This window comes from Hippopotamus amphibius, chromosome 8 (assembly GCF_030028045.1).
Source record: "Hippopotamus amphibius kiboko isolate mHipAmp2 chromosome 8, mHipAmp2.hap2, whole genome shotgun sequence".
Classification (NCBI taxonomy): Eukaryota; Metazoa; Chordata; class Mammalia; order Artiodactyla; family Hippopotamidae; genus Hippopotamus; species Hippopotamus amphibius.
The window spans coordinates 35,722,903-35,735,199 of NC_080193.1; positions in this window are offsets into that span (position 1 = coordinate 35,722,903).

The following is a 12,297-nucleotide window of genomic DNA, read 5'->3' on the forward strand; positions in this document are numbered from 1 at the left end:
TTCAGGCCACCAGGCCGTTAGCCTCTCACAGGAGCGGTGGGTCAGGCAGGGCCAGCCAGAGCCAGAACTGCCGGCCCCACCTGCCTCAGATGTTTCCGCACACCAGATTCGCCCTTGGCTGACCTTCAGACATGCCCTGAGTCCTCAGTGACCTAGTGGAGTCTGAGGCTGGGTTGAGGGTGGGAGAGGGGACCGCCATGCCCACCTCCATCACATCCTCCATTTCCTAGACAGTTCAGGAAGCAGGGACTCCAGGGGTGTCCTGTGTCTGTTTCCTCTCCCAGCCCCCTTGGGTGTGATACCATGGCTGCCTGGTTGGGCTCAGGGTCCCCACCTCAGTGCCAGGTGGGGGCTTCTGCACCAGGGCTGGACCCCTGACCCACCTGGAATGCGGGCTGGCCCTGCATCACGCCCTCGGCAAAGGCCTGTGGGAACTCTTGCTGGGGACCCCTGAGGGACCTGGCAGGCTCCCCTCCCGGGCTCCTGCGAGGTTGGGAGGGGGGTGGGGAGGCCACAGGCTGCCGCCAAGCCACGGAGATGGCCGTGGGCTGGAGAAAGTACGCCTTTGCAGGCAAAGAAGCCGAAACAAAACACCCTTCCTGTGGGCAGAGGTCCCAGGAGTACCCCCAGCCTCGGTCACTGGGCTTTCAATGGGGTGTTTGGAGCAAATGACAAATTACCTGTGGGCTTTGCAGGAGGGGCTGGGCCTGCAGTATGTGAGGCCAGGGGGTGAGTGGGGTGGGGGCGGCAGGCTTCCCCGGGGTTGCGTGGGGGCTGAGGGTGAACAGTGCTTGGGTGCTGGGCTGCGTGACATACCTTTGGTGCCTGTAGGTGTCTGTCTGTCTGCTGAACCGTGGGGGGTGTGAGACTGCCTGTGGCCGTGTGTGATGGGCTGTGTGTGAGTTTGGACGTCTCTGAGGTTGTGTGGGGGTGAGCGTGTATGTGTGTGGGTGAGTGTGAGACCACGTGGGGTGTGAGACTGTGGTTGTGGGGTGTGGTTGCGGGGTTGTCTGTGTGTGTTTCTTGCCATTTTCATTTTCTTCCTTGTCAAAAGGTGATGCGCCCGGCCAGTTACATACTGTGATGGGGGTTGTTATATTTTAAAACCTGGGCTAGATTACCCTCCTGCCGGGCAGGTGCTGGGGGCTGAGCTGGGGGGGCGGTGCAGGCACCTTTTTTGTGGCCTGTGTGTTTGCCCGCAGTGTGATTTCACAGCCCTTGCTGCCCTGCCCTGGCCATTCAGTGCCAGGGGGGTCACCGTGGTGTCTGTCTGTCCCTATAGCCCTAAACCCGGAGCACTTTAAAAGTAGAATGGCACTATCTGGTTGGTCCTTTAGTCACTCAACAAACATTTCCTGGGTGCCTGCTCTTATTCATGCATCATCTCATTTTAGTCCTCACAACAGCCCAGGGATGGAGGGGGAATAGGTATCATTATCCTCATTTTGCAGACAAGAAAGTTAAGGTTGAGAAAGCCGTGCACTGAATGTGGCACAGCTGCTAAGTGGCAGAGCTGAGATTTGCTCCCAAGAGCTGTTTCCAAAATCACAAATAGCCAGTGGGTTGCCCGGGAGGGGGAGAGGGGCGGGCATGGCTGTTCTGGGGCCTCCCTAGAGGAGAGGAGAGGCTGGGGCTCAGGGTCTTCTTGGCTTTCAGTTGGGAGGGGGCCGCCAGCTCACTCACACCTCCAGCCTGGGACAGCCGTGGCACCTGTGCACTGAGTGGTTCCTCTCCGGCTGTGAAGACATCCCCACGCCCTACCTGGCCAGGTTGCGGGGGGTGGGGGGGGGAGATGGCTGCTGGGCCCCGTGGGGGTAGAGGAGGCAGCCTGGAGTGTGAGCTCAGAGCCACCGGCTCCCCCACCCCCAGTTTTGCGATCCTGGCCTAACCTCTCAGTTTCCTCATCTGTAAAATGGGAACCACGACAGTGCCCACCAGGGGCCCAGAGCTACGTGGGGCTAGGTGTGGATCGTGTGCATTAAGTATTTGGAACAGGCCAGGCTCCGGTGGGGGTGGGTTCGTCATTGCTGTTTTCCATGTGTCAGGGGTGGTGCTGGATGCCCTTGCTGAGCCCCTCCCTCATGCCCAGAGGCCCTCCCTGGAGCACACTCTTTCCCGCTCAGTTATTCATTCAATGAACATTGACAGCGGCGGCTCTGACCATGATGATGATGATGACGTCGCTGAGAACACACCGCTGTGAAATACAGCACTTTTAAAAAAAATTTTATTTATTTTATTATTATTATTGTTATTACTTTATTGGCTGCATTGGATTTTCGTTGCTGCGCGCAAGCTCTCTGTAGTTGTGGAGAGCAGGGGCTACTCATCGTTGCAGTGCACGGGCTTCTTATTGCAGTGGCTTCTCTTGTTGCAGGGCACAGGCTCTCGGCGTGCAGGCTTCAGTAGTTGCGGTGCATGGGCTCAGTAGTTGTGGCTCGCGGGCTCTAGAGCGCAGGCTCAGTAGTTGTGGTGCACGGGCTTCATTGCTCCATGGCATGTGAGATCTTCCCGGACCAGGGCTCGAACCCGTGTCCCCTGCATTGGCAGGTGGATTCTTAACCGCTGTGCCACCAGGGAGGCCCAGATACAGCACTTCTTGATACCTTCCCTGCCGGGCAGTTGACGCGCGCCCATTTCACTGAGGCGGAAGTGGAAGCTCAGAGAAGTGGAGTGTCTTGCTTGAGGCCTCACAGCTTTTCAGGGGAGAGGCCATGTCTGTGGCTTCCAGTTGTGCCTCTCCTCCCTTCAGTGTTCTCAAGAGAACCTCAGGGCCCCGAGCCCCAGGGGACTGGGGGCTCTGGAGGGGCTGCTGTTTGCTGTGTCCTGGTGCGGCCCTGGAAGTGGGATCCGGGTCAGTGCACTGTATTGTGCAGCCCTTGTCGGGAATGAGGGATGTGTGTGGGGGGGGGGGGTGGCTGGGTCTGCCATGCTCCCCCCCACCCCTGTTACTGCAGGGGCTTCTGGTGGGGGAGAAAAAATCAGGTCCCAGGGTCCCCAGGTGGCTAGATTCAGGCTAGGGAATGGAGACTGTGCCAGGGCCCCTGTGGGCACGTGTGTGTGTGTGTGTGTGTGTGAGAGAGAGAGAGAGAGAATCTGAATGACATCTACACCCCTGAGGGACCTCTGGGCCTTGTGGAAAGGCCTCTGGGCCACCCTGAGCCCAGAGCCTGGTTTCTAGGGCACTGGGGAACACACTCATTGACCTGGGGTTGTTGGGCTCTGGGTTGGAGCTTTAGAGTGGTTTCACTCCTAAAGGAGGTAAATCACTGACTTTCTCTCCATTGGCAGAGGAGGCTCCCAGGGGCTGCCTCTCCTCCCCTGACCACAGAGTCTCTCTGGGGGGTGAGGCCGAGGCAGCTTCCTAGCTTCCCTGCCTTGGGAGGGGCTCCCAGGACCACCTGGGCTCCTTTGAGGCCTCCTTCTTCCCAGAGGGTGTTCAGCAACCTCCACTGCACACACAGCACAGGTGGCCTTGGCCCAGTGGTCCTGGACTTGCTTCCTGATGGCCCGAGGCAGCCTTTATGTGCAGCTTTACCCCTGGGGGTTTTAGGTGGGTCCTGCCTTTGGGGGCCACCCAGCTGGCGCTGCCCGGGCCCTGCCAGATGGCTGAAGTCTGGTCGTTTCACCTGTTTGGCGATGGCAGCTGCAGGCCAGCACTGCCCATGACCTGCTCCCTCTCCTCCCGCGCAGCGTCACTGCCATAGAGCACCCATCCATGCCCCGCAGCTTCGGCGAGAAGGATGCTGGATAGTGGCTCACCAGGATCCCAGGCCCAGCTGCTCCCTCCCCCGAAGCTCCCAGGCCTCCCCGTGCCCTCGATGCTGGGGCTACGGTTCTCACCCACAGCCCACCGCCTCGCCTCTGCGCCTCCCAAATGCCCTTCTGTGGCCAGAACACGCTTTCTCCTTCTCTTTGCTTGGCTACCTGTGCTTTACCCTTCAGGGCTCTGGAGCAAGAGCCCCAACTCCTGGTCTCACCTGCATAGTCACTGATCTGGTACACATCTGCCTCCCCCATGAGGCTGCCAACCTGGACTCTATGGAAGCCCGGGGTCTGTGTCGTTCACCCCCCCACCGTTCTGAGGCAGGGGCAAGACAAGCGCTCCACACACACTTGGTACATGAGTGAAGGGACAGCGGTCTCGGGGTGAGAAGTCTGACCCCATTCACCCATTTCCCTGCTGGAACAAGTGAGGCTGGAGGGGCCACAGGACCAGGGAGAGGCTCAGCCCTGGCCAGGACCAGGTGCTGGCACTCCTGACCACACCTTGTTACGTTTCTCCCTTTTAGGAGCACCCGTGCCCCGTGGGGATTTGGGCAATAGCATCTTCCAAAGCCTGTCATTGGCCCTGAGTGTTCTGGCTTCGAGATGAAGCTCAGTCTCACTCAGGAGCTGTCACCGCTGCCGTGGGCAAAGGCAGTGCCAGCCCGACAGGGCGCAGCCTGGTGCCTGGGTTTCAATAAAGTGTCAAGGTGGTGTCCCAGTTCCTCCCTGGGACGCATGGCCCCTGGAGTGGGCATCCCCTCCTGCCCTGGTCGTCCACTCTGGGAGAGTGTGGTTTGCTGCCCAAGGGCATCTCATAAAAGCTCAGCTTTAATGAGTCAGTCACCAAGAGAGGAATTGGTTCGTGGGGGCCACTCCCCCCAGGGATGACTGGCACACAAATGAGTGTCAATCATCTCTGCAGCAATCACTGATGCTCCTACTGCCGGGAAGGAGTGCAAAGTACAAAGCCCCAAGTCGGTTCCGCGGACCGGCCCGCCGCCCAGTGCTGTCTGCTTCCTCCCTGGGGGGTCTGAGTGAGGCCCAGGGCAGGTCCTCTGCTATTTCAGTGCAAGAAAGCAGGGTGAACTAGGACCCAGGTCCTGACCCCAGGAGCAGGCTGGAAGCTCCATGAGGGCAAAGGCCCGCCTCCAGCCCCCCACCCCCCACCTGGCTGCTTGGACAACACTGTCCCCTCATTGTTGGAACCGTATCTGGCACACAGCACGTGCTCAATAAACGCTTGCTGATGAAGGCCCTCATCCAGGCCCTGCCACTCAGCTGTGTGATCTCGGGCAAGCGTGTTGCCGTCTCTAGCCTATATTTTTCTCATGTGAAATTGGTTTGGACTAGATGGTTCATTCATTCATTCATTTCTCTAGCAATTCGTTCATTTCTCTGACTTCATTTCATACGTGCCTGCATAGAAGCCAGCATCCCTCTCTCTTTGAGGAACGTCACTTGCAGCCCCCATGGGTCCCTGCTGTGACCAGCAGCCATCCCATCAAGGAGGCAGGGCCCCTGGAGATCTTCCATGGCATTCAGAGGGGCGGGGCATCCTAATTTGCTTCATGTCAACCTCTGTACCACTTACAGGGTGATGCTTTGTTCTTTGGTACCTCTAGCTGGCGGGGTGAGGCGGGGCGGGGGACAGCATTCTGGCTTTGCACAGTGTTCCTCCTCTTCTGAGCTCCAGGCCAGGATGGGCCCCACCCCCTGTCTGTCCAGAGTGGGCAGGGGAGATGGCTGGTCTGGCGTTGGAAAGGCCAGTGGTCTCCCCACCAGGGGCACACTTCTGGGTAAAAGTTAAGAAAGGAAGCTCCTGTTCTGTCTTCTGGGAGTCGTGGGAAGGCAGGCCCTTGGAGGTTTAGTGTTTTGGGAGATGAGGGTAGGGAACCCCCAATGCTGAAAGCTGGTTAGATCACAGTACCATGAAGAAGACCACCCAGTCTGTCTCTCTGTAGAGGGGAACCGAGGGGCAGAGACGGGCCATGACTTGCTGGAGGCCCCAGAGCAAATGGAGCTCAGCTTAGTAGCCCAGACACTTGCTGAGCGCTTGCTCTGTGCACAGGGCAATGCGGTCCCTCCTAAGTGGAATCTCAGCCTCCAAGGTGTGACCCTCACCGGGCGCTGTGGTATATACAGCATGTGCACAGTGCCCCAGGGCAGGAGGTTGGGCCGTGGGCTCACAGAGAGCCCTGCTTTCTGGAGGAGGCAGCTCCATCCAGCATGGGTGGTCCCAGGGCACCTTGCTACAGGGTCCACCCTGAGTCCAGGGCTCTCTGCTTCCTGTGGTTTCTCAAGAGGGCACATAGGCCAGGGCTTGGGGACTGTTAAGAGCTTGGCTGGCTGACTTTGGCTTTGCAGACTCCAGCTCCACCCTGTCCCAGCTGTGTGCCCTTGGGGTGGTTACTTAACCTCTCTGTGTCTCTGTTTCCTCATATAATGGGGCTAGTAATAGTAATTATCTTGCAGGCTTGTGTGGATTAAATGAGATAATAATCATAAGAGGGACCTCCCTGGAGGTCCAGAAGACTCTGCTCTTCCACGGCAGGGGGCGCGGGTTCGATCCCTGGTCGGGGAACTAAGATCCCACAAGCAGCACGGCCAAAAGAAAAAAAAAACACAACAACTCCGCTGAGGAGTATTGTTTGATGACGTGAAAGAACTCCCCTAAGGCCGTGACGTATTTTAACCCAACGGATCCAACACAACTCTTGGGGTTATTACCATTTCTATTTCTTCATTCTTCACAGATGAAGGAACTCAAGTGCAGCCAGTGGATATGACCTGCCCAAGGTCACATGGTGTGACAAGGAAGAGCTGGTGATAATTCTCAGGTCTAGGGGCACTGCAGCCTGGCCTGTGGGGTCTGTTCCTTGCTGGCCTTGTGATGTCTCGCGTCTCCTGCTGCCTGCCTCAGGGCTTGGAAAGCCCAGACTGGCACTCAGGGCCACCAGGGTGACCGTGACCTTCCTTTCAGGCTGAAGCTGAGAGAGGGTTCTGGAGGTGACTTAGGAAAGGGTGAAGCAAGCAGCCCAGCATCATTTGCCCTTAGTTCACACTCTCTTATTTCCCATCCTTAGTCCCAAATCTTTGCCCACAGCAGAGGCCCCATGGATTCCCGCTGCTGTCAAGAGGGGCCGCAGAGCCAGGCGTGGGTTGGTGAGTGACGCCAGTGGACGTTGGGCCAGTGCCTGCTCGGCTCACTGGCGAGACGTTTCACCAGGGAGCCGGGTCGGCGGGGGCTCCTGGCCCTAACCTGAACCCGAACCCGAACCTGAACCCTAAGCCCTTGGGTGGATGGGCTGAAGGGAGCTGGAGGGCATCCTGCCCTCGCTGGCGGAGCAGGACCCTGTGTCCTCTCCGTGTCACTGCCATCGATTCCAGAGCAGTGTTTGGTAAACCACAGCCAGGGGCCAAATCTGTGAGCTCAGAATGGTTTTTTCATTTTTAAATGGTTGCAAACAAATCAATGGAAGAATAATATCACGTGACATGAGATTATATGAAGTTCAAATTCAGTGTCTAAAAAATAAAGTTTATGTGTTAGTTGTGACCCTTATGACCTGCAAAGCCTAGAATATTGAATCTGACCTTATATAGGAAAGATTTGCTGACTGTCCTTGGCGAGGCAGGTGCCCCAGGAGGTCACTGTATCCCCTCCCCCCCACCCTCCTTCTGGCAGCCCCTCCTGGCAGGCCACTCCACGCCCAGGACCCTCCTAGTGCTGATGCGGGCAGAGATGGACACGTGACCCCAACCAAGACAGTCACAGTTGGCTGAATATTGACATTCATTATGAGGGATGTCTCACCTGGACATTTAGATCATAAGGTCCTGGGAGGCCAAGGGGACCTTGTGGCCCCTCAGAGCCCGAGGAATGCCCAGTGCAGGGCAGGATTACCTCACACCCATTAGGATGGCTACTGTCAAACCCCCCAGAAGTTAACAAGTGTCAGTGAGAAGGTGGAGAACCTGAAACCCTGTGTACTGTTGCTGGGAATGTAAACTGCTGCAGCCACTGTGCAAAACAGTGTGGAGGGCCCTCACAAAATTAAAAATAGATCCAGCAATGCTACATCTGGGTATGTACCCCACAGAGGAGAGCAGGGTCTGGGAGAGATGTGTACAGTCATGTTCATATAGTAGCATCATCCGCAGCAGCTAAGAGGTAGAAACAACTCAAGTGCCCGTCAGCGGAGTGGATAAACAAAGTGTGGTGTATGCAGACAGGGGAACGTTATTCAGCTCTAAAGAGAAAGGAAATTCTGACACAGGCTACAACACGGATGAAACTTGAGGACATTATTGAAGTGACATAAGCCAGTCCCAAAAGACAGAACACCGTAAGATTCTACTCACATGAGGTCCTTAGAGGAGTCACATTCACAGAGACAGAAAGCAGGAGAGTGGGTGCCAGGGACTGGAAAAAGGGGGGATGCAGAGTTTAATGGGTCTAGAGTTTCAGTTTTGCAAGATGAGCAAGTTCTGGAGATGGGTGGTGGTGATGGTTGCACAGGTATATGAATGTACTTAATGCCACTGAGTTGTACATTTGAAGATAGGAAAGATAGTACATTTTATGTTACACATATTTTACCACGATTAAAAATTAAAAAAACCCAACAACCGAGCAAGAGAAGTGCCTTCCCCTGTGGGCAGCCCTGCTTCTGGTGTCCCTGGCAACAGACGTCAATGCTTTCTAGCCCCGCTAACCTCACCTCCTGCGCCCATCAAGAGGCCAGATGCTCAAGGTTGAGCTTGCTTTGGCCTTCCCCTCTTGTGAGGTCTCTCCGTGAATAAGTGGGGGTGTGGCCCTGCCCCCTCAGGTTCCAGGCCTCACCTGGAGCAGACTCCAGGAGCAGATGTCACAACCAGCCCCAGAACCCCTAGAAATGGGGCCACGAGCGGCCTCTGAGGGAGCGGGGGTCTGAGGAGGGCCCTCCTCCCGCCCCCAGAGAAGGCTGGTGTCCTGTGGCAGATGCCAGGCCTGCCTAAGCCCGGGCCACCTGGTTGGCTACAGCCCGGAGGACTCAGAGACTCACCTGGGACCTGTCTAGAAAGGCTGCCACCTACCCTGTACAGGCGAGGAGGGGCGTGAGGACCTGCAGGCTCGGGCTGTGTTCCCTTTGCCAGGCAGAGGCGGCCGTTTCCCTATCTCACTTGATTCTACGAGAACCCAGTGAGAGGTAGGATCCGTGAGTTCTTGCCTGTCCCTGGGTTACACCAGGCTCCAGACCAAGGGGCTTGAGGGGAGCCGGAAGGCCTGGAGCCTGGGGCCTTGCGAAGTGGGGCTTTGAGGCCTAGGGGTCCACCAGCACCAGGGCCTGCCAGAAATGCTTGGCATCCACCCCGAAACGCTTTTCTGAGACTGCCCTGCTTGGACCCTTCCATGTAGGCGTTTAGCAACTGATGGGCAGAACCCAAAGGAATTGGCAATGCCCAGGCATGGTTTCTGTTGACAGAGGGCTTTCTGGGTGCTCGACATGGTCATAGGTGCATGTTTGAAACATCTGCTGTCACTTACTCACAGTCCTTTGGGACCCAAGAGGCTCCTGTGGGAGCCCACAGGAGGGCAACTAACCCTGCTCAGAGGCCGGGTGGTGGGGTTATCAGGGAAGTCTTCCTGGAGGAGGTGGTCCCTGGTCAGGTATTGTAGGACAAATGGGAGTTGGTCAGGAAAGCAGGGCAGAGGGAAAGTTATTCTCAGAAGTGGGTGCAACAGGAGCAAAGGTCCCAGAGCAAGTGGCCTTGGCCTTCAGGGCTTCCCACCGCCCAGAGTCCCCTCACCCCAAGCCAGGCCTCCAGAAGGCCAACGTGCCCAGGACACCTCTGCCTCTCCCGCCCCCGTCCTAGCTGCCCTTGGCCCACATTCCCTCCTGGGGCCTTGCCTCAGGCAGTGTCCCCCAACCTGATTTGTCAGGCCCTGTAGCAGAATAAATTGATGTAAGAGGGCCTCTTCCAAGGAATAATCACATTTTCTTTTTTGAAAAAGAATCTAATTTACTGGTGGTTTCATTATCATTCGTGCAAGGCATTTTCACTGAGAGAATCAGGAAAACACAAAGGTAAAAGGAAATATATTTAAAAAATCACCTTAATCCCAGCAATCAGACGGTGCCCGCAGGTGATGTGTTGATATATTTAACTTTGTATACAGGACTAAGCGGGTCTTTCCCATGAATATCATAGTATAAACTTCCTTCTATGCATCAGAATATCTGTCAAAAGAGCATTTTGATGGCTGTCTCTTAATTTAGGACCCTTTCTTCCATGGCTGGCTATTTGGGTTAGTTCCAAATTTTCTCCTTTGTAAATGACTCTGTGATGAACACCTTGGAGTAACCGCGTTGTCGAGGGCGAGGTCACGGCCGCCAGGATTGGGGCTGCGATGGTAGCCGCAGGCCGTCGGGGCACCCGGGAGCAGAGCTTCCTCAGCTCTAATGTGAGACGGGGCTCCTGGGATTTTGTTCAAGCAGATTCTGCTAAGTGGGTCTGGGGTGGGGCCAGAGATTGTACATTTCTAAGAAGCTCCCAGGTGAAGCTGATGCTGGGAGGAGCAGTAAGGTCTCTTTGAAGTCCTGCCGGAGGCCACGGCTATCCAGGGATGGGCTCTGGGGTAGGCCCTTCAGCCGGGCGGGACTTTCTCCTCTGTTCTGGGCACCTTGGGAGGCATGGGCCTTCTGAGGGGTTGCCCAAGGCTCCCGGGCATGTTTGCAGCCACACTGCACCCCTGAAATGGCTCTGCCAGATCTACCTGGGTCCCTGGCTCTCAACTCCCTGTGGGGTCCCTGAGGCCTCCATGTGGCCAGGGTCACTCCGGTGCCGCGTCTCCAATGTTGACCATCCTGGTCGTTCCTCTCTGGCCCCCTGGACCCACAGAGGTGCCTCATTTTCCCCGTTAGTGAAGTGGCCTGATACTAGGTCCCATTTCACGGGTTCAACAAGATGATCCACGAGTGGTGGGCAGTTCTCTGCAGGCACTCAGCCTTGGCGCTTTCAGTGCTGTGGGTGATGGGCAGCCAAGGATGGGGCTCAGGCAGGACCGCTCGCTCTGACTCTCCCCGTGTTGTTATTTCACCTCCCGAGCATCCTTGGGCTCCCCTGTGACCCCTTCTTTCCCCTCTCAGCGTCTCACGAGCGTCCACAGATGCCTGCACTAGGGTAGGGGCCGGGGCCACAGGGGCCAACAAAGCAGCCATGGTGCCTGTCCTCCCAGGGCTCACATTCAGTGACGGTGACAGGCAGACGTGAACAAGACATAATGACACACAGGCTCACAGGCGGCAGCTGCAGAGGAAGCTGTGCTTCTAAGAGGCCCGTTCAGCTGAGAGTGAAGGAAGGAGCTGGTAATCACAGGAGAGGCTGCATCAGGGCGTTGGAGGGGAGAGCATTCTAGATGCTGGAAACCACATGTGCAAAGGCCCTGAGGCAGTAAAAGGTTTGGCATTTTGGAGAAACTGAGAGACTCCCAGCGGAGTCAAGGTGGGGAGTGGGGAGAGGGTGCCGCCACCAGAGGTCAGAGGGCAGGGGCCTGGTTGTGCTGGCCCACGAGTGATGGAGCCCCAGGGGTCTCTGGCAAGGGCGTGGAGTGGCCTGCCTTATGTTTTCAAAAGATCCTCCCGGATGCTGTGTGGAGATGGGCCTTAGCAGGGCAAGAGGCAAGAGGCAAGGCCAACCAGGAGGCTTCCTGCCATGTCCAGGTCAGAGCCCACGGGAACTGGGTTGGGCGTGGCGGGAAGCCCTGCAGGACCCTGCAGGCAGGACAGGCAGGGCTTGGTGACAGACAGGGAAGGGCTTAGGACCATGAAGCTTGGGGTTCTGGTGGAGAGGGAGGTGGGGAGGCCCAGGCAGGAGGCCTGGCCCTGCTGGCTGAAGAGCAGGGTTCCTGGGCAGGCTTGGGATGGCGCCCCCAGGGCTGGGTGTGGGATGTGATTGTGGTCCTCCTGGTACCATCTGGGACCTGCCCTCGGGTCCTGACTTTTTCCCATACTGAGGCCACCCTGAGGGCCAAGACCTCCAGCCTGAGGGCTGGGAGGTGAGGGAGGGTCTCCATCCCCATCTCACTCTCCTGCTGCCGGAGGACAGAGCCTTCTACTGGCCAGAAGTGCGGGCACACCTGGGCCAGTTTCCCTGAGCCGAGGTTGCTTGGCCTTGGCTGGGGGTGCTGCGTGGTGGGTGGCCACTTGCTGGCAGTGTTTGGAGGAGGAGCAGCGGCTGGCAGAAGGTTGGACAGGGCCTTTGAGATTCCTTCCCGGGTGCCGTCCCTACAGGCCTCGGGACAGTTTCCAAACTCACAAAATGAGGAGAGCGGTGGAATTTTCTGTGCCTAGGCCATGGTCAAGGGGCCAAAGTCTGCCTGCCAGCAGCCTGGGACGCAACGAAAATGCACTGTGGGTGTGGGGGTCGGGGTGGGGCCACAGGCAGTGCAGTTGGGAATCGTAGAAACTGTGTGCGCGCGCGTGCGTGTGTGTGTGCGCGCGCGCGTGTATTGGGTGGGGGGTCTGGATGCAAAGTGGCTCCGCTGGG